Source organism: Oncorhynchus masou, chromosome 27 (assembly GCF_036934945.1).
Source record: "Oncorhynchus masou masou isolate Uvic2021 chromosome 27, UVic_Omas_1.1, whole genome shotgun sequence".
In the NCBI taxonomy this organism is placed as follows: Eukaryota; Metazoa; Chordata; class Actinopteri; order Salmoniformes; family Salmonidae; genus Oncorhynchus; species Oncorhynchus masou.
The window spans coordinates 7,767,328-7,791,270 of NC_088238.1; the positions used below are offsets into that span (position 1 = coordinate 7,767,328).

The 23,943-nt window shown below is 45.1% G+C and overlaps 1 pseudogene; it reads right to left on the minus strand.

Annotated features, from left to right (window-relative positions):
• The window catches only part of LOC135515585 (interleukin-1 receptor-associated kinase 3-like), a 32,980-nt pseudogene extending 23,432 nt beyond the window's left edge, over positions 1-9,548 (minus strand).
• Positions 9,549-23,943: the final 14,395 nt, after the last annotated feature.

Consider the following 23,943-nt stretch of genomic DNA (forward strand, 5'->3'; position numbering starts at 1 on the left):
CAACACATCAGTCTGCTGTAACTAGGGACCATCTCAAACCATCAGTCTGTTGTAACTATGGACCATCTCAACACATCAGTCTGTTGTATCTAGGGACCATCTCAACACATCAGTCTGCTGTAACTAGGGACCATCTCAACACATCAGTCTGTTGTAACTAGGGACCATCTCAACACATCAGTCTGTTGTAACTAGGGACCAGAGGTGTGCTGTTTTGATGACCCAACATAAGAACTGTGTGATAGTCGTACCAACATAGCACCATTAATACAATTCCTACTGAAACAATGAAATGACTCAGCAATCTAATGTATTCATCTCATTAGGAATATTAAAATGTGGACAGAAAAATCACAAGACAGAAAAAAAATATTGAATTAAAAGAATAATAACATCGCCCCATACATCGGATAGGTGCAGTGTTAATGTATTGTTTTACAAGGCAGTAGTACTGCGCCCCTGGAATGAAATAGGCTTAAGTGCCTTGCTCAAGGGCACACAGGCAGTTTTTTTTCACATTGTTCGGCTCAGCAGCCTTTCAGTTATGTACCTTCACTTGACACATGATCATTAGACTGGTTCCAACCAGGTCGGGTCGACTCGCTGGCAGGTGGGGGTGGCTGAGAAAACAGGACGTGGCGACGAAAACACACACAACACGGAACATACAACAGACAACTGTTAGTACAGTGTAACTAAGGATGAATTACAGGGCGACACATGGACTAGTCTACATAGACAACAGTTATTACAGGGTGACACATGGACTAGCCTACGTAGACAACAGTTATTACAGGGCGACACATGGACTAGGCTACGTAGACAACAGTTATTACAGGGCGACACATGGACTAGGCTACGTAGACAACAGTTATTACAGGGCGACACATGGACTAGGCTACGTAGACAACAGTTATTACAGGGTGACACATGGACTAGCCTACATAGACAACAGTTATTACAGGGTGACACATGGACTAGTCTACATAGACAACAGTTATTTCAGGGTGACACATGGACTAGCCTACGTAGACAACAGTTATTACAGGGCGACACATGGACTAGGCTACGTAGACAACAGTTATTACAGGGCGACACATGGACTAGCCTACGTAGACAACAGTTATTACAGGGCGACACATGGACTAGGCTACGTAGACAACAGTTATTACAGGGCGACACATGGACTAGGCTACGTAGACAACAGTTATTACAGGGCGACACATGGACTAGGCTACGTAGACAACAGTTATTACAGGGTGACACATGGACTAGCCTAAGTAGACAACAGTTACTACAGGGTGACACATGGACTAGTCTACATAGACAACAGTTAGTACAGGGTGACACATGGACTAGCCTACATAGACAACAGTTATTACAGGGTGACACATGGACTAGCCTACATAGACAACAGTTATTACAGGGTGACACATGGACTACTCTACATAGACAACAGTTATTACAGGGTGACACATGGACTAGTCTACATAGACAACAGTTAGTACAGTGTAACTAAGGATGAATTACAGGGTGACACATGGACTAGTCTACATAGACAACAGTTACTACAGGGTGACACATGGACTAGTCTACATAGACAACAGTTATTACAGGGTGACACATGGACTAGTCTACATAGACAACAGTTACTACAGGGTGACACATGGACTAGTCTACATAGACAACAGTTATTACAGGGTGACACATGGACTAGTCTACATAGACAACAGTTATTACAGGGTGACACATGGACTAGTCTACATAGACAACAGTTATTACAGGGTGACACATGGACTAGTCTACATAGACAACAGTTATTACAGGGTGACACATGGACTAGCCTACATAGACAACAGTTATTACAGGGTGACACATGGACTAGTCTACATAGACAACAGTTATTACAGGGTGACACATGGACTAGTCTACATAGACAACAGTTACTACAGGGTGACACATGGACTAGCCTACATAGACAACAGTTATTACAGGGTGACACATGGACTACTCTACATAGACAACAGTTATTACAGGGTGACACATGGACTAGTCTACATAGACAACAGTTAGTACAGTGTAACTAAGGATGAATTACAGGGTGACACATGGACTAGTCTACATAGACAACAGTTATTACAGGGTGACACATGGACTAGTCTACATAGACAACAGTTATTACAGGGTGACACATGGACTAGTCTACATAGACAACAGTTATTACAGGGTGACACATGGACTAGGCTACGTAGACAACAATTATTACAGGGTGACACATGGACTAGCCTACATAGACAACAGTTATTACAGGGTGACACATGGACTAGGCTACGTAGACAACAGTTATTACAGGGTGACACATGGACTAGCCAATGTAGACAACAGTTATTACAGGGTGACACATGGACTAGCCTACATAGACAACAGTTATTACAGGGTGACACATGGACTAGCCTACATAGACAACAGTTATTACAGGGTGACACATGGACTAGCCTACATAGACAACAGTTATTACAGGGTGACACATGGACTAGCCTACATAGACAACAGTTATTACAGGGCGACACATGGACTAGCCTACATAGACAACAGTTATTACAGGGCGACACATGGACTAGTCTACATAGACAACAGTTATTACAGGGTGACACATGGACTAGTCTACATAGACAACAGTTATTACAGGGTGATAACTGTTATGGATCATAACATTATAAGTTGATCATAACTAGTAGCCTATCACAGGTGAGGAGGGGAGATGTTTGATTAATAGATACATCATGACATGACTAGTAGCCTATCACAGGTGAGGAGGGGAGGGGTTTGATTAATTTATATATCATGACACGACTAGTAGCCTATCACAGGTGAGGAGGGGAGGGGTTTGATTAATTTATATATCATGACACGACTAGTAGCCTATCACAGGTGAGGAGGGGAGGGGTTTGATTAATAGATATATCATGACATGACTAGTAGCCTATCACGGGTGAGGAGGGGAGGGGTTTGATTAATAGATATATCATGACATGACTAGTAGCCTATCATGGGTGAGGAGGGGAGGGGTTTGATTAATAGATATATCATGACATGACTAGTAGCCTATCACAGGTGAGGAGGGGAGGGGTTTGATTCATTTATATATCATGACACGACTAGTAGCCTATCACAGGTGAGGAGGGGAGGGGTTTGATTAATAGATACATCAGGACATAACTAGTAACCTATCACAGGTGAGGAGGGGAGGGGTTTGATTAATAGATATATCATGACATGACTAGTAGCCTATCACGGGTGAGGAGGGGAGGGGTTTGATTAATAGATACATCAGGACATAACTAGTAGCCTACCGTGGGTAACTGAGGAGGGGAGGGGTTTGATTAATAGATACATCAGGACATGACTCGTTGCCTACCGTGGGTAACTGAGGTTGGGGAGGGGTTTGATTAATAGATACATCAGGACATGACTCGTAGCCTACCGTGGGTAACTGAGGAGGGGAGGGGTTTGATTAATAGATAGATCAGGACATGACTCGTAGCCTACCGCGGGTAACTGAGGAGGGGTTTGATTAATAGATACATCAGGACATTACTCGTAGCCTACCGTGGGTAACTGAGGAGGGGAGGGGTTTGATTAATAGATACATCAGGACATGACTCGTAGCCTACCGCGGGTAACTGAGGGGGGGAGGGGTTTGATTAATAGATACATCAGGACATGACTCGTAGCCTACCGTGGGTAACTGAGGAGGGGTTGGATTAATAGATACATCAGGACATGACTAGTAGCCTACCGTGGGTAACTGAGGGGGGGAGGGGTTTGATTAATAGATACATCAGGACATAACTAGTAGCCTACCGTGGGTAACTGAGGGGGGAGGGGTTTGATTAATAGATACATCAGGACATGACTCGTAGCCTACCGCGGGTAACTGAGGAGGGGTTTGATTAATAGATACATCAGGACATGACTCGTAGCCTACCGCGGGTAACTGAGGAGGGGTTTGATTAATAGATACATCAGGACATGACTAGTAGCCTACCGTGGGTAACTGAGGAGGGGTTTGATTAATAGATACATCAGGACATGACTCGTAGCCTACCGCGGGTAACTGAGGAGGGGAGGAGTTTGATTAATAGATATATCAGGACATGACTCGTAGCCTACCGTGGGTAACTGAGGAGGGGAGGCATTATCCCTGCTGCTCTTTGATGGTCCACTGTTGGGGAAGGAATGCTGTGTTTCTGAAAGGACAACACATCACTGTTTTATTGACCACGAACGACATCGACCTACATTATCAACCATTAGTGTAGCAGGACACTGAAAATGCTCAGTCTGGCAGATTGCTAAATGTTGTGTTGACAGTGTTGAGCGCTTTGCACACGAATAGAGGAAGTTTACGCAACAATGGCATTACAGAAGTGAAACCTTCAGTGAAAAAAACAAGCTACAGTTCTGGAAGTGGTAACGTGTGGAATACAATAGGAAACTGACACAAACTGCAGGCGTTGTATAGCTCTAGTAATAGTCCCCTTACCTTGAGGAATAAAGAGCTGTAGAGCTCTGTAGTGACCCATATCCTCCAACACCTTCACAAGGTCCCCGACCGTTTTGTTCTGTTGCGCCCACGACCAGATGAGTTCTCGCGTGGGGCTCTTGCCTATTGCCTCCAGCCTCTCGGTGCGTCGCACCTCCGTCCAACTTGGCACGATACGCGCAGCTGAAGGGGGATAGATAAAGGAGAGAAATAAGCGTGTTAACAACAGGGAACACGTTCTTATAGTGCGTGGGCGTATCGGCCGTCTGGCAATTCTGGCAAATGAAAGAAGGGCCGGACCATCTTTTAAGAGGGTGGGCTGGTCGAAATTGATCCCAAAATGTTTAACTTTTAACCAAAATATATATTTATAAAAAAAATGACACAGCTGGTGATTTTATATGACTTTTGCTCAATTTCTCTGTTGTTATAATAATCTATACTGAGCATTTGGCTGACCAGTGAGCAATGGTCGGCTTCCCTAACAAGATGGGTCAGGACAGTTTTCTGATTGGCTGAGCTGAGGTGGAGCAAATTCACATTCAAAGTCAAACGCAGATTATCAAAGAGAGTGAGACCCGCTCTCTGTCAGTCACTCTGTCAGTCACTTATCAGTGAGACCCACTCTCTGTCAGTCACTTATCAGTGAGACCTGCTCTCTGTCAGTCACTTATCAGTGAGACCCACTCTCTGTCAGTCACTTATCAGTGAGACCCCCTCTCTGTCAATCACTTATGAGTGAGACCTGCTCTCTGTCAGTCACTCTGTCAGTCACTTATCAGTGAGACCCGCTCTCTGTCAGTCACTTATCAGTGAGACCCGCTCTCTGTCAGTCACTTATCAGTGAGACCAGCTCTCTGTCAGAACAGATCACATATCAGAGTGAGACCAGCTCTCTCTCAGAACAGATCACATATCAAAGAGTGAGACCAGCTCTCTGTCAGAACAGATCACATATCAGAGTGAGACCAGCTCTCTGTCAGAACAGATCACATATCAGAGAGTGAGACCAGCTCTCTGTCAGAACAGATCACATATCAGAGAGTGAGACCAGCTCTCTGTCAGAACAGATCACATATCAGAGTGAGACCAGCTCTCTGTCAGAACAGATCACATATCAGAGTGAGACCAGCTCTCTGTCAGAACAGATCACATATCAGAGAGTGAGACCAGCTCTCTGTCAGAACAGATCACATATCAGAGTGAGACCAGCTCTCTGTCAGAACAGATCACATATCAGAGTGAGACCAGCTCTCTGTCAGAACAGATCACATATCAGAGTGAGACCAGCTCTCTGTCAGAACAGATCACATATCAAAGAGTGAGACCAGCTCTCTGTCAGAACAGATCACATATCAAAGAGTGAGACCAGCTCTCTGTCAGAACAGATCACATATCAGAGTGAGACCAGCTCTCTGTCAGAACAGATCACATATCAGAGTGAGACCAACTCTCTGTCAGAACAGATCACATATCAGAGTGAGACCAGCTCTCTGTCAGAACAGATCACATATCAGAGTGAGACCAGCTCTCTCAGAACAGATCACATATCAGAGTGAGACCAGCTCTCTCTCAGAACAGATCACATATCAGAGTGAGACCAGCTCTCTGTCAGAACAGATCACATATCAGAGTGAGACCAACTCTCTGTCAGAACAGATCACATATCAGAGTGAGACCAGCTCTCTGTCAGAACAGATCACATATCAGAGTGAGACCAGCTCTCTGTCAGAACAGATCACATATCAGAGTGAGACCAGCTCTCTCTCAGAACAGATCACATATCAGAGTGAGACCAGCTCTCTGTCAGAACAGATCACATATCAGAGTGAGACCAGCTCTCTGTCAGAACAGATCACATATCAGAGTGAGACCAGCTCTCTGTCAGAACAGATCACATATCAGAGTGAGACCAGCTCTCTGTCAGAACAGATCACATATCAGAGTGAGACCAGCTCTCTGTCAGAACAGATCACATATCAGAGTGAGACCAGCTCTCTGTCAGAACAGATCACATATCAGAGTGAGACCAGCTCTCTGTCAGAACAGATCACATATCAGAGTGAGACCAGCTCTCTGTCAGAACAGATCACATATCAGAGTGAGACCAGCTCTCTGTCAGAACAGATCACATATCAGAGTGAGACCAGCTCTCTGTCAGAACAGATCACATATCAGAGTGAGACCAGCTCTCTGTCAGAACAGATCACATATCAAAGAGTGAGACCAGCTCTCTGTCAGAACAGATCACATATCAAAGAGTGAGACCAGCTCTCTGTCAGAACAGATCACATATCAGAGTGAGACCAGCTCTCTGTCAGAACAGGAGATCACATATCAGAGTGAGACCAGCTCTCTGTCAGAACAGATCACATATCAGAGTGAGACCAGCTCTCTGTCAGAACAGATCACATATCAGAGTGAGACCAGCTCTCTGTCAGAACAGATCACATATCAGAGTGAGACCAGCTCTCTGTCAGAACAGATCACATATCAGAGTGAGACCAGCTCTCTGTCAGAACAGATCACATATCAGAGTGAGACCAGCTCTCTGTCAGAACAGATCACATATCAGAGTGAGACCAGCTCTCTGTCAGAACAGATCACATATCAGAGAGTGAGACCAGCTCTCTGTCAGAACAGATCACATATCAGAGTGAGACCAGCTCTCTCTCAGAACAGATCACATATCAGAGTGAGACCAGCTCTCTGTCAGATCAGGAGATCATGTATCATGAAAACAGAAAGGTGGCGCTGAAACAGTTAAGAGACCAAAAGAAGGCATCTTGGTGCTGACGTCTCTAAATATCTGAAATGAACCCAGGTGTTTGTTAAGAGTTCTGGTTGTGCTGGTCCGAGAGCAGCAGACCACAGTGGTGCAGTTGAGACAGGCATAATACAGAGGAAGACTCACGCACACTGACACAGATCCTGTGTCCTACGGTTGACAGTTAGGCCTCATAGGTTGGCTGTATATTGTATAAAATAGTCTCTTCAGCCCGGCAAGGCAACGGGGGTTTCTGATCAGTAGCAGAGAGGAAGAGCCGTGTATCTGGCCCCTCATTGGCTAGAAGGGTCCGACCTTATCTCATGTTACACGCCTGCCTTCCATCTTTGATGACGTGTATTTCCATTGTTAAAGCGGACGGCTCGACTCGTCAATATAATAGATCACATTTAACTGTCGTGACGAGGGAGTCCGGTGTCGGATTCCATTGCACATCCACCGTCATCGGAGGCTGGAAAGTCCCGCACTGTAATGTAATTTGCCTCACCGGGAGGGCCCGTCACTGCTTGTCTCAAACGAAGCACACCGTTGGAAATCTGTCCGCCTCCACAGAAACTAGTCCCATCTTTCTGTGACAAACACAGATGGTTTTATATTGAATTAAATAGAATTTAAAAAAAAACAGTAATTATTTGTTTTCTCATGATTTGTTTTCTCACTCACTCACTCACTCACTCACTCACTCACTCACTCACCCCCTCACTCACTCACTCACTCACTCACTCACTCACTCACTCACTCACTCACTCCCTCACTCACTCACTCACTCACTCACCCCCTCACTCACTCACTCACCCCCTCACTCACTCACTCACTCACTCACCCCCTCACTCACTCACTCACTCACTCACCCCCTCACTCACCCCCTCACTCCCTCACTCACCCCCTCACTCACTCACTCACTCACTCACTCACTCACTCACCCCCTCACTCACCCCCTCACTCACTCACTCACTCACTCACCCCCTCACTCACCCCCTCACTCACTCACTCACTCACTCACTCACTCACTCATTTTTTACCCTTACTCACTCACTCACCCCCTCACTCACCCCCTCACTCACCCCCCCTCACTCACTCACCCACTCACTCACTCACTCACTCACTCACCCCCTCACTCACCCCCTCACTCACCCCCTCACTCACTCACTCACTCACTCACTCACCCCCTCACTCACCCCCTCACTCACTCACTCACTCACTCATTTTTTACCCGTGACATAGTTTTCAAAGTAGCCCAGTTTGGCAGGAAAACTACAAACCTGTCCACTGACTCAATGACTGTGCAGGCTGGCGGAAGCCAATGTAGAGTGAGGTTAAATGCAGGTTAAAAACATGATCCACATCTATACCATTGTATTAATGATGCAGTGCCATGGTAATAGTTAAGGACAATGGCAGTACAATGGTAGTACCATTATACTTAGGGGCTAAAACCACAGTACTTTTACATGATACAGACTATATCATGTTATTCATGAAAGTACCACAGTAGTACCATAGTATTAATGAAAGTACCACAGTAGTACCATGGTATAAGTAAAGTACCACAGTAGTACCATGGTATTAATGAAAGTACCACAGTAGTACCATAGTATTAATGAGAGTACCACAGTAGTACCATGGTATAAGTGAAAGTACCACAGTAGTACCATAGTATTAATGAAAGTAGCATAGTATAAGTGAAAGTACCACAGTAGTACTATGGTATTAATGAAATTAGCATAGTAGTATCATAGTAGTATCATAGTAGTATCATGCCCTCGAAAAGGGGTTATGGAGCAGTGATGTGATGTGAGTTGCTAAAATACCAGCGCTACTGTACATTTCTGACCCAGTCTGCCGATGTTATAGTGACATTATACTACGTGCTATATACACTAACAGCGTTACGTAGTGCGGTGGGGGGGGTGGGGGGGGGAACTGAATGTGAATTTATCACAGAAGAGATCGTTAACATGTAATCTACACAACTTGTACCACAGTGTACACAACACTTCCGTTTAGGTAAACCCGTAATCATTCCGTTTAAACCGCGCACAGAAAGTAACACTTTGTTCACATTACTCACCGAGCCCGCGCCATCCGAGGCTGTCATCACCGCTGTCGATTATCTTACAAAACTTCTCCATCAAAACTGGGGGGACATCATACAGGTACATAGACGAGTCCATCTCAACTGCGTCTGAGCTGGAACCTTACTATCGTCAAGAATCTAACCTATGTGAAGCGAGCCACAGTTAAAGATCAGCCACGACAGTTGAATTTGCGGTTTCACTTTCAAAATAAAAGTTCCTTATTGAACGCGATTCAAATGGTTACAAATAGTTGAATCATGGCATATTTTGACTAGATAATGCAAAACAAGGTTGGAATGTAGTTATATAAAAATAAATAAAAATAATAAATAATGAATTAATTAGAAAATCAGTTGAAATAGCACTGTTAGATGCATTCGACCTCAGAATTGCATTGGGGTCATACTCATATTTTTCACTGTACAGCCTTAGCTATGTATTGTGAATAAATTAAATGAGGTATTAGTCTACTCCGGGACACCCACAGAACACAACTAGGAAGAGTTTACACCAATATCAGTGTTGTAGCTCTTATTGCTGGACTTTGACTGTGGGGAAATCACCTCCCCAGTCAGCCTATTGTACGTATTGAATGCTGGTATTTTTCACAGACATTTTCCAATCCTCCTTCGACCAACAACCAGTGTTGTCTACTCAGTGACACTCAGAGAACACAACTGTGAAGAGTTTCCATAAGGAGTAGCGTCATAGCTCTCGAAGATTGCGGGACTCTGAAACCACCGTGAAATGAGCCACATTGAGCCGACGACTGACACATTGAACTTGGACCAAAAACACATCCCTGAGGAGAGCCTGTGTTGGTGGTGGAGGAGGACTAAACACATCCCTGTGTTGGTGGTGGAGGAGGACTAAACACATCCCTGAGGAGAGCCTGTGTTGGTGGTGGAGGAGGACTAAACACATCCCTGTGTTGGTGGTGGAGGAGGACTAAACACATCCCTGTGTTGGTGGTGGAGGAGGACTAAACACATCCCTGTGTTGGTGGTGGAGGAGGACTAAACACATCCCTGAGGAGAGCCTGTGTTGGTGGTGGAGGAGGACTAAACACATCCCTGTGTTGGTGGTGGAGTGGGGACTAAACACATCCCTGTGTTGGTGGTGTAGGAGGACTAAACACATCCCTGAGGAGAGCCTGTGTTGGTGGTGGAGTGAGGACTAAACACATCCCTGTGTTGGTGGTGGAGGAGGACTAAACACATCCCTGAGGAGAGCCTGTGTTGGTGGTGGAGTGAGGACTAAACACATCCCTGTGTTGGTGGTGGAGGAGGACTAAACACATCCCTGTGTTGGTGGTGGAGGAGGACTAAACACATCCCTGTGTTGGTGGTGGAGGAGGACTAAACACATCCCTGTGTTGGTGGTGGAGGAGGACTAAACACATCCCTGTGTTGGTGGTGGAGGAGAACTAAACACATCCCTGTGTTGGTGGTGGAGGAGAACTAAACACATCCCTGAGGAGAGACTGTGTTGGTGGTGGAGGAGGACAAAACACATCCCTGTGTTGGTGGTGGAGGAGGACTAAACACATCCCTGAGGAGAGACTGTGTTGGTGGTGGAGGAGGACTAAACACATCCCTGAGGAGAGCCTGTGTTGGTGGTGGAGGAGGACTAAACACATCCCTGAGGAGAGCCTGTGTTGGTGGTGGAGGAGGACTAAACACATCCCTGAGGAGAGCCTGTGTTGGTGGTGTGTTTGTCTGACAACGTGGGGACCCACCTTGACACACTGTGACCTCTAACTCAGGAAGTCCAACAGCCACAAAACGAGCCCCCCGTCTAAGGAGATGTCCCTTATGAGTCTCTGTGCCAGAATGTAGGGCTGGATTGTGTTGAAGGCAGAAGAACAGTCCACAAACAGAACCCTGCCATGGGATTTGGCTCTAGATGTCTATAGACCATGTTAATACCCCCTCTAGATGTCTATAGACCATGTTGAGGAGACTACACCCTCTAGATGTCTATAGACCATGTTGAGGAGACTACACCCTCTAGATGTCTATAGACCATGTTGAGGAGACTACACCCTCTAGATGTCTATAGACCATGTTGAGGAGACTACACCCTCTAGATGTCTATAGACCATGTTGAGGAGACTACACCCTCTAGATGTCTATAGACCATGTTGAGGAGACTACACCCTCTAGATGTCTATAGACCATGTTAATACCCCCTCTAGATGTCTATAGACCATGTTAATACCCCCTCTAGATGTCTATAGACCATGTTAATACCCCCTCTAGATGTCTATAGACCATGTTAATAACCCCTCTAGATGTCTATAGACCATGTTAATACCCCCTCTAGATGTCTATAGACCATGTTAATACCCCCTCTAGATGTCTATAGACCATGTTAATACCCCCTCTAGATGTCTATAGACCATGTTAATACCCCCTCTAGATGTCTGTAGACCATGTTAATACCCCCTCTAGATGTCTATAGACCATGTTAATAACCCCTCTAGATGTCTATAGACCGTGTTGATACCCCCTCTAGATGTCTATAGACCATGTTGAGGAGACTACACCCTCTAGATGTCTATAGACCATGTTAATACCCCCTCTAGATGTCTATAGACCATGTTAATAACCCCTCTAGATGTCTATAGACCATGTTGAGGAGACTACACCCTCTAGATGTCTATAGACCATGTTAATACCCCTTCTAGATGTCTATAGACCATGTTAATACCCCCTCTAGATGTCTATAGACCATGGTAATACCCCCTCTAGATGTCTATAGACCATGTTAATACCCCCTCTAGATGTCTATAGACCATGTTAATACCCCCTCTAGATGTCTATAGACCATGTTAATACCACCTCTAGATGTCTATAGACCATGTTAATACCCCCTCTAGATGTCTATAGACCATGTTAATACCCCCTCTAGTTGTCTGTAGACCATGTTAATACCCCCTCTAGATGTCTATAGACCATGTTAATACCCCCTCTAGATGTCTATAGACCATGTTAAAAACCCCTCTAGATGTCTATAGACCATGTTAATACCCCCTCTAGATGTCTATAGACCATGTTGAGGAGACTACACCCTCTAGATGTCTATAGACCATGTTAATACCCCCTCTAGATGTCTATAGACCATGTTAATACCCCCTCTAGATGTCTATAGACCATGTTAATACCCCCTCTAGATGTCTGTAGACCATGTTAATACCCCCTCTAGATGTCTATAGACCATGTTAATAACCCCTCTAGATGTCTATAGACCATGTTAATACCCCTCTAGATGTCTATAGACCATGTTAATACCCCCTCTAGATGTCTGTAGACCATGTTAATACCCCCTCTAGATGTCTATAGACCATGTTAATACCCCCTCTAGTTGTCTGTAGACCATGTTAATACCCCCTCTAGATGTCTATAGACCATGTTAATACCCCCTCTAGATGTCTATAGACCATGTTAAAAACCCCTCTAGATGTCTATAGACCATGTTGAGGAGACTACACCCTCTAGATGTCTGTAGACCATGTTAATACCCCCTCTAGATGTCTATAGACCATGTTAATACCCCCTCTAGATGTCTATAGACCATGTTAAAAACCCCTCTAGATGTCTATAGACCATGTTAATACCCCCTCTAGATGTCTATAGACCATGTTAATACCCCCTCTAGATGTCTATAGACCATGTTAATACCCCCTCTAGATGTCTATAGACCATGTTAATACCCCCTCTAGATGTCTATAGACCATGTTGAGGAGACTACACCCTCTAGATGTCTATAGACCATGTTAATACCCCCTCTAGATGTCTATAGACCATGTTAATACCCCCTCTAGATGTCTATAGACCATGTTAATACCCCCTCTAGATGTCTGTAGACCATGTTAATACCCCCTCTAGATGTCTATAGACCATGTTAATAACCCCTCTAGATGTCTATAGACCATGTTAATACCCCCTCTAGATGTCTATAGACCATGTTAATACCCCCTCTAGATGTCTATAGACCATGTTAATACCCCCTCTAGTTGTCTGTAGACCATGTTAATACCCCCTCTAGATGTCTATAGACCATGTTAATACCCCCTCTAGATGTCTATAGACCATGTTAATACCCCCTCTAGTTGTCTGTAGACCATGTTAATACCCCCTTTAGATGTCTATAGACCATGTTAATACCCCCTCTAGATGTCTATAGACCATGTTAAAAACCCCTCTAGATGTCTATAGACCATGTTGATACCCCCTCTAGATGTCTATAGACCATGTTGAGGAGACTACACCCTCTAGATGTCTGTAGACCATGTTAATACCCCCTCTAGATGTCTATAGACCATGTTAATACCCCCTCTAGATGTCTATAGACCATGTTGAGGAGACTACACCCTCTAGATGTCTATAGACCATGTTAATACCCCCTCTAGATGTCTATACACCATGTTAATACCCCCTCTAGATGTCTATAGACCATGTTGAGGAGACTACACCCTCTAGATGTCTATAGACCATGTTAATACCCCCTCTAGATGTCTATAGACCATGTTAATACCCCCTCTAGATGTCTATAGACCATGTTAATAACCCCTCTAGATGTCTATAGACTATGTTGATACCCCCTCTAGATGTCTATAGACCATGTTAATAACCCCTCTAGATGTCTATAGACCATGTTAATACCCCCTCTAGATGTCTTAGACCATGTTAATACCCCCTCTAGATGTCTATAGACCATGTTAATACCCCCTCTAGATGTCTATAGACCATGTTAATAACCCCTCTAGATGTCTATAGACCATGTTAATACCCCCTCTAGATGTATATAGACCATGTTAATACCCCCTCTAGATGTCTATAGACCATGTTAATACCCCCTCTAGATGTCTATAGACCATGTTAATACCCCCTCTTCATGTCTATAGACCATGTTGAGGAGACTACACCCTCTAGATGTCTATAGACCATGTTAATACCCCCTCTAGATGTCTATAGACCATGTTAATACCCCCTCTAGATGTCTATAGACCATGTTGAGGAGACTACACCCTCTAGATGTCTATAGACCATGTTGAGGAGACTACACCCTCTAGATGTCTATAGACCATGTTGAGGAGACTACACCCTCTAGATGTCTATAGACCATGTTGAGGAGACTACACCCTCTAGATGTCTATAGACCATGTTGAGGAGACTACACCCTCTAGATGTCTATAGACCATGTTGAGGAGACTACAACCTCTAGATGTCTATAGACCATGTTGAGGAGACTACACCCTCTAGATGTCTATAGACCATGTTGAGGAGACTACACCCTCTAGATGTCTATAGACCATGTTGAGGAGACTACACCCTCTAGATGTCTATAGACCATGTTGAGGAGACTACACCCTCTAGATGTCTATAGACCATGTTGAGGAGAGTAAGAATGGCATCATCAACTCCTCTGCTGGCCTGATAGGCAAAATGTTAATGGGTCGAGGAACTGCTGGGCGACGCTGAGGATATGACTTTTCACAAGTTTCTCAAGGCGTTTCATTACTGAGGATGTCAAGGCGACAGGGCGATAGTTCATTCAGCACAGAGGGATTAGAGTGTCACACCCTGGTCTGTATTTATTATGTTATCTTCATTTATTGGGTCAGGCCAGGGTGTGACATGGGTTTATTTGTAGTTTGTTTGTTCTTGGGACTGTGTCGGGTGTATAGATTGGTCTGTGGCTGCCTGAGGCGGTTCTCAATCAGAGTCAAGTGATTATCGTTGTCTCTGATTGGGAACCATATTTAGGTAGCCTGGGTTTCACTGTGTGTTTGTGGGTGATTGTTCCTGTCTCTGTGTTTGTTGCACCAGTCAGGGCTGTTTCGGTTTTCGACGTTTGTTGTTTTGTATTGTTCGTGTTCTTCTTCATTAAAGACGTATCGAACGAACCACGTTGCATTTTGGTCCGATCTTTATTCCACCTCTTCGTCAGAGAAGGAGGTAGAAGAAAGCCGTTACATAGAGGCTTTAGGAATTGGGTAGAATTGTTGAGTTTTTCCACAACACTGCCAAGTGTTGCTGTTCGAGGGAGGATTGGAAAATGTTTGTAAAAACTCCAACTATCAATACGTGCAATGAGCTGACTAGGGAAGTCCCGCAATAAGAGCTAAAAATGCTAATATTTGTTTAAACTCCCAGTTCTGTGGGTGTCACTGAGTAGATTGATATCCCGTTTCGTTGATCCACAATCCATAGGTAAGCCTGCGCAGTGAAACAGAAGGATGCCCCTGGTGCAACTCTCTAGTCTAATACGCCCACAGTGCGATTCAAACAGATTTACAATTTATATAACAATATTCCAAACTTTTTTTCCTTCCATTAACTAGTATAAATATGGCATGATTCCACTATTTGTATTCGTTTGCGTCACTTTCAATTATAGACTATTATTTTGAAGGCATATTCCACTGTTGTGGATAATCTTTATTTTGGCTAGTTTTACGTGTGTAATGCCAAAGGTGACTGAGTGTAAACCACCAGACCGAGGCGGGTGTTGCAGAATTCGGGAAATTCCATACTTCTGCCCCGGACTCCCGAGACATCTGGCGCGTTCAGATGCTTGTCTGATCTAGGGAACTCGGATATTTCCGATTTGCTAATTCGTTGAATGTGGCATGTGTATAACTACAACAAGTTAGCAAGTCGGGACATTTTCGAGTTCCTCGTTCTGACTAGAACTTGAAACGGCATTTGAAAAGGGGTGTGGTGACGATTCGGTGACAGCCTACCAGTGGAGGCTGATGGGATGAGCTATATAGGAAGACGGTGATCTGTGTAATGGCTGGAATGGAGTTTATGGAACGGAGTCAAACAGGGTTTCTATATGTTCGATGTGTTTGGTAACGTTTCATGAATTCCATTCCAGCCATTACAATGAGCCCATCCGACCAGCCTCCACTGCAGTCTACTGTAGTGGAGTTATGACATTAACCTGAAACACAGTTGGTTACATACCTATTTTATTAGGTGTGTAACATTTTTTTTTTCTCCCAAATTTACTTGATTCTGGTTTTCGTAGTTTATCTCGTGAGAAGGAGGCCGACAATCAGCTGCAGAAACCACCAATCATTATTCAGCCAGGGCATAAAAAGTGACACATTTTTCCCAAAGGTCATTTTGACCTTTGACCTTTTCTCCTCACTTCAGCATGATGAATAGTGACTCACGGTGACCAGGGCCGGGGCCACTACTCGCAACACTGTCACCAGTAACACTCAAGCATGTCCACTGGATGGCGACGTCGTACCGGGAGAAAACTCATTCGGAGCCTTGAACAACAGACCCAAGGCATTCAATCTGTTACCAGGGTTACGGGATTACTCCCCTGGGATGTTTAGACAGTGCGGTAGCATTGACGACTGTTTACGACATCACTCACCTAATACCACACCACATGGTGGGTCCATAGTACTGCAGTGGAGGATAGTTACTCAACCTGTGAAAGTGTGTGTGCGTCATGCAAAGCCTCGAGAGGAACAGCCATCAACTTAATCTGTCTGGACATTTCTCTGTTAATCATCTTGAATATATGGAATATTACACCTACTCTTCCTCCCTCCCTCTTCCTCATTATCCTCCTCATCCTCCTCCTCATTTTCCTCCTCCCCTGTTCCCCCTCTTATGTGTGAGAGAGAGAAACTTCTGTATGTGTGATGTCTACTGTTAATTTTTATTGTTTACCTTACTTGCTTTGGCAATGTTAACACATGTTTCCCATGCCAATAAAGCCCCTTGAATTGAATTGAATTGAGAGAGAGAGAGAGAGAGAGAGAGAGAGAGAGAGAGAGAGAGAGAGAGAGAGAGAGAGAGAGAGAGAGAGAGAGGGTGTGTGTGTGTTACCAGTTGTAACTGCTGTTCGGTAGCATATCTGTTGATTGACATGTCGGTATAGAGACAGAATTTTACATGACTAAATCAGCATCCACCAACACTGCTGCTGCCTGGCTGGGACTCATTTCCCCTGTGAATAACTATTTGAAATGGCTGAACATACAAGTTGTATCTGAACCCACATATCTGTCTCAACGGCAGCCGAACAAAACTAAACTATGTGCACTGAACAAAAAATACAAACGCAACATGCACATTTTTTAAAGATTTTTAAGGAAATCTGTAAATGTAAGTTAATAAATTAGGCTCTAATCTTTTCACGACTGGGAATACAGATATGCATCTGTTGGATATGCATCACGACGCCAGGACAGCGGAGTCAATCACCACCTTCCGGAGACACCTGAAACCCCACCTCTTCAAGGAATACCTAGGATAGGATAAAGTAATCCTTCTCACCCCCCCCTTAAATGATTTAGATGCACCATTGTAAAGTGGCTGTTCCACTGGATGTCAGAAGGTGAATTCACCAATTTGTAAGTTGCTCTGGATAAGAGCGTCTGCTAAATGACTTAAATGTAAATGTAATGTTGGTCACAGATACCTTTAAATAAAGGGTAGGGGTATGGATCAGAAAACCAGTCAGAAAACTGGTCTGTAACTCTGGTCTGTAGCTCTGGTCTGTAACTCTGGTCTGTAGCTCTGGTCTGTAACTCTGGTCTGTAGCTCTGGTCTGTAGCTCTGGTCTGTAGCTCTGGTCTGTAACTCTGGTCTGTAGCTCTGGTCTGTAACTCTGGTCTGTAGCTCTGGTCTGTAGCTCTGGTCTGTAGCTCTGGTCTGTAACTCTGGTCTGTATCTCTGGTCTGTAGCTCTGGTCTGTAACTCTGACCTGTAGCTCTGGTCTGTAGCTCTGGTCTGTAACGCTGGTCTGTAGCTCTGGTCTGTAACTCTGGTCTGTAGCTCTGGTCTGTAACTCTGGTCTGTATCTCTGGTCTGTAACTCTGGTCTGTAGCTCTGGTCTGTAGCTCTGGTCTGTAACTCTGGTCTGTAGCTCTGGTCTGTAACTCTGGTCTGTAGCTCTGGTCTGTAACTCTGCTCTGTAGCTCTGGTCTGTAACTCTGGTCTGTAGCTCTGGTCTGTAGCTCTGGTCTGTAACTCTGGTCTGTATCTCTGGTCTGTAGCTCTGGTCTGTATCTCTGACCTGTAGCTCTGGTCTGTAACTCTGGTCTGTAGCTCTGGTCTGTAACTCTGCTCTGTAACTCTGGTTTGTAGCTCTGGTCTGTAACTCTGGTCTGTAGCTCTGGTCTGTAACTCTGCTCTGTAACTCTGGTCTGTAGCTCTGGTCTGTAGCTCTGGTCTGTAGCTCTGGTCTGTAACTCTGGTCTGTAGCTCTGGTCTGTAACTCTGGTCTGTAGCTCTGGTCTGTAGCTCTGGTCTGTAGCTCTGGTCTGTAACTCTGGTCTGTAGCTCTGGTCTGTAACTCTGGTCTGTAGCTCTGGTCTGTAGCTCTGGTCTGTAACTCTGGTCTGTATCTCTGGTCTGTAGCTCTGGTCTGTAACTCTGACCTGTAGCTCTGGTCTGTAGCTCTGGTCTGTAACGCTGGTCTGTAGCTCTGGTCTGTAACTCTGGTCTGTAGCTCTGGTCTGTAACTCTGGTCTGTATCTCTGGTCTGTAGCTCTGGTCTGTAACTCTGGTCTGTAGCTCTGGTCTGTAGCTCTGGTCTGTAACTCTGGTCTGTAGCTCTGATCTGTAACTCTGGTCTGTAGCTCTGGTCTGTAACTCTGGTCTGTAGCTCTGGTCTGTAGCTCTGCTCTGTAGCTCTGGTATGTAACTCTGGTCTGTAGCTCTGGTCTGTAACTCTGGTCTGTAGCTCTGGTCTGTAACTCTGGTCTATAACTCTGGTCTGTAGCTCTGGTCTGTAACTCTGGTCTGTAACTCTGGTCTGTAACTCTGGTCTGTAGCTCTGGTCTGTAACTCTGGTCTGTAGCTCTGGCCTGTAACTCTGGTCTGTAACTCTGGTCTGTATCTCTGGTATGTAGCTCTGGTCTGTTGTTCTGGTCTGTATCTCTGGTCTGTAGCTCTGCTCTGTAACTCTGGTCTGTAGCTCTGGTCTGCAGCTCTGGTCTGTAGCTCTGGTATGTAACTCTGGTCTGTAACTCTGGTCTGTATCTCTGGTCTGTAACTCTGGTCTGTAGCACTGGTCTGTAACTCTGGTCTGTAACTCTGCTCTGTAGCTCTGGTCTGTAACTCTGGTCTGTAGCTCTGGTCTGTAACTCTGGTCTGTAGCTCTGGTCTGTAACTCTGCTCTGTAGCTCTGGTCTGTAACTCTGGTCTGTAGCTCTGGTCTGTAGCTCTGGTCTGTAACTCTGGTCTGTATCTCTGGTCTGTAGCTCTGGTCTGTAACTCTGACCTGTAGCTCTGGTCTGTAACTCTGGTCTGTAGCTCTGGTCTGTAACTCTGCTCTGTAACTCTGGTTTGTAGCTCTGGTCTGTAACTCTGGTCTGTAGCTCTGGTCTGTAACTCTGCTCTGTAACTCTGGTCTGTAGCTCTGGTCTGTAGCTCTGGTCTGTAGCTCTGGTCTGTAACTCTGGTCTGTAGCTCTGGTCTGTAACTCTGGTCTGTAGCTCTGGTCTGTAGCTCTGGTCTGTAGCTCTGGTCTGTAACTCTGGTCTGTAGCTCTGGTCTGTAACTCTGGTCTGTAGCTCTGGTCTGTAGCTCTGGTCTGTAACTCTGGTCTGTATCTCTGGTCTGTAGCTCTGGTATGTAACTCTGACCTGTAGCTCTGGTCTGTAGCTCTGGTCTGTAACGCTGGTCTGTAGCTCTGGTCTGTAACTCTGGTCTGTAGCTCTGGTCTGTAACTCTGGTCTGTATCTCTGGTCTGTAGCTCTGGTCTGTAACTCTGGTCTGTAGCTCTGGTCTGTAGCTCTGGTCTGTAACTCTGGTCTGTAGCTCTGATCTGTAACTCTGGTCTGTAGCTCTGGTCTGTAACTCTGGTCTGTAGCTCTGGTCTGTAGCTCTGCTCTGTAGCTCTGGTCTGTAACTCTGGTCTGTAGCTCTGGTCTGTAACTCTGGTCTGTAGCTCTGGTCTGTAACTCTGGTCTATAACTCTGGTCTGTAGCTCTGGTCTGTAACTCTGGTCTGTAACTCTGGTCTGTAACTCTGGTCTGTAGCTCTGGTCTGTAACTCTGGTCTGTAGCTCTGGCCTGTAACTCTGGTCTGTAACTATGGTCTGTATCTCTGGTATGTAGCTCTGGTCTGTTGTTCTGGTCTGTATCTCTGGTCTGTAGCTCTGCTCTGTAACTCTGGTCTGTAGCTCTGGTCTGCAGCTCTGGTCTGTAGCTCTGGTATGTAACTCTGGTCTGTAACTCTGGTCTGTATCTCTGGTCTGTAACTCTGGTCTGTAGCACTGGTCTGTAACTCTGGTCTGTAACTCTGCTCTGTAGCTCTGGTCTGTAACTCTGGTCTGTGACTCTGGTCTGTAACTCTGGTCTGTAGCTCTGGTCTGTAACTCTGGTCTGTAGCTCTGGTCTGTAACTCTGGTCTGTAACTCTGCTGGCGAAGGCAGTCAGGGAGAGGACCACCTGTTTGTTTCTGTTGGTTTGGTTTAATAACAATAAATAGCATGATTGTGTTTGTTTTGCATTTCAAGCAGTTCCTAGCTGTAGTACTATCATCCAGCCACCAGGTGGCACTAGCAGACAGCCTGCCTGTCCTGATTCAAGGGAGGTGACCAACTGTCCCCACACAAGTTGAAATGAATCATGACTCGTCATTTCTGAAATGGCCTCTGGTCTCAGTGGTCTCACGACATGGTACGGTGACCATATGGAACGGCAGCATTTAGGTCCAGAGAGAGACTCTTCAGTTGAAAACCTTCAACTCTCCTCAGTTCAATTCGCATTTGGAAGTTGCTTTCGTTTATACACTACATGACCCGAAAGTATGTGGACACCTGCTCGCCCAACATCTCATTTCAAAATCATGAAGAATCCCTCTTCTGGGAAGGTTTTCCACTAGATGTTGGAACATTGCTGTGGGGATTTGCTTTCATTCGGCAACAAGAGCATTAGTGAGGTCAGGCACTGATGTTGGGTTGATTAGGCCTGGCGCGCAGTCTGTGTTTTAATTCATCCCAAAGGTGTTCTATGGGGTTGAGGTCAGGGCTCTGTGCATGCCAGTCAAGTTCTTCCACATCGATCTCGAAAAAAACATTTTTTTTTTGTATGGACCTTGTTTTGTGCACTGGGGTATTGTCATGCTGAAACAGGAAAGAGCCTCCCCCAAACTGTTGCCACAAAGTTGGAAGCACAGAATCATCTAGATTAGAATGTCATTGCATGCTGTAGCGTTAAGATTTCCCTACACCGGAACTAAGGGTCCGAAACCATGAAAAACAGCCCCAGATCATTATTCCTCCACCAAACTCCTCGAACACCAAACAGTTGGCAGATGATTTTTACACGCTATGGGGTTCAGCCCTCTGCGATTCCCGTTCTGTGAGCTTGTGTGGCCTACCACTTCACGGCTGAGCCGTTGTTGCTCCTAGACGTTTCCACTTCACAATAACAGCACTTACAGTTGTCCCGTGGGCAGCTCTAGCAGGGCAGAAATTTGACAAACTGACTTGTTGGAAAGGTGGCATGCTATGACGGTGCCACGTTGAAAGTCAAATGAGCTCTTCAGTGAGGCCATTCTGCTGCCAATGTTTGTCTACGGGAGATTGCATGGCTGTGTGCTTGATTTTATACACCTGTCAGCAGCAGGTGTGGCTGAATTAGACAAATCCTCTAATTTGAAGTGGCGTTCACATACTTTTGTTAATATAGTGTAGTTCACACTGGGGCATTGGATAAAAAAGTATAGGCTATTATTGCAGCGTGAAGTTGACTGTTGAGAGGGTTTATCACCTGCATAGATAGACCTTAACTGAACTAATTTCATCTCACATGTAAATCCATGCAGGCCTGTGCAGGACAGCCTCACATGTTCTAAGGTATTTTATCATGTCAGGTTTTGCTGAGCTTCACAACTACAGAACCTCGCAACCCCCAACACATCTGGCTATCGTTACAGCCGTGTTGATGGATGAGCCTCTGGTCAACAGTAGTGCACTACGTAGGGAATAAGGTGGTTCTCTTAAATAGTAGTGTACTACGTAGGGAATAAGGTGGTTCTGTTCAACAGTAGTGTACTACGTAGGGAATAAGGTGGTTCTCTTCAACAGTAGTGTACTACGTAGGGAATAAGGTGGTTCTGGTCAACAGTAGTGTACTACGTAGGGAATAAGGTGGTTCTCTTCAACAGTAGTGTACTACGTAGGGAATAAGGTGGCTCTGGTCAACAGTAGTGTACTACGTAGGGATTAAGGTGGTTCTGGTCAAAAGTAGTGTACTACGTAGGGAATAAGGTGGTTCTGGTCAACAGTAGTGCACTACATAGGGCACAAGGTGGTTCTGGTCAACAGTAGTGTACTACGTAGGGATTAAGGTGGTTCTGGACAACAGTAGTGCACTACGTAGGGAATAAGGTGGTTCTCTTCAACAGTAGTGTACTACGTAGGGAATAAGTTGGTTCTGGTCAACAGTAGTGTACTACGTAGGGAATAAGGTGGTTCTCTTCAACAGTAGTGTACTACGTAGGGAATAAGGTGGTTCTGGTCAACAGTAGTGTACTATGTAGGGAATAAGGTGGTTCTGGTCAACAGTAGTGCACTACGTAGGGAATAAGGTGGTTCTGGTCAACAGTAGTGCACTACGTAGGGAACAAGGTGGTTCTGGTCAACAGTAGTGCACTACGTAGGGAATAAGGTGGTTCTGGTCAACAGTAATGCACTACGTAGGGAATAAGGTGGTTCTCTTCAACAGTAGTGTACTACGTAGGGAATAAGTTGGTTCTGGTCAACAGTAGTGTACTACGTAGGGAAACAGGTGGTTCTCTTCAACAGTAGTGTACTATGTAGGGAATAAGGTGGTTCTGGTCAACAGTAGTGTACTACGTAGGGAAACAGGTGGTTCTCTTCAACAGTAGTGTACTATGTAGGGAATAAGGTGGTTCTGGTCAACAGTAGTGTACTACGTAGGGATTAAGGTGGTTCTCTTCAACAGTAGTGTACTACGTAGGGAATAAGGTGGTTCTGGTCAACAGTAGTGTACTACGTAGGGAATAAGGTGGTTCTGGTCAACAGTAGTGTACTACGTAGGGAATAAGGTGGTTCTCTTCAACAGTAGTGTACTACGTAGGGAATAAGGTGGTTCTCTTCAACAGTAGTGTACTATGTAGGGAATAAGGTGGTTCTCTTCAACAGTAGTGTACTACGTAGGGAATAATGTGGTTCTGGTCAACAGTAGTGTACTACGTAGGGAATAAGGTGGTTCTGGTCAACAGTAGTGTACTACGTAGGGAATAAGGTGGTTCTCTTCAACAGTAGTGTACTATGTAGGGAATAAGGTGGTTCTCTTCAACAGTAGTGTACTACGTAGGGAATAAGGTGGTTCTGGTCAACAGTAGTGTACTACGTAGGGAATAAGGTGGTTCTGGTCAACAGTAGTGCACTACATAGGGCACAAGGTGGTTCTGGTCAACAGTAGTGTACTACGTAGGGAATAAGGTGGTTCTGGTCAACAGTAGTGTACTACGTAGGGAATAAGGTGGTTCTCTTCAACAGTAGTGTACTACGTA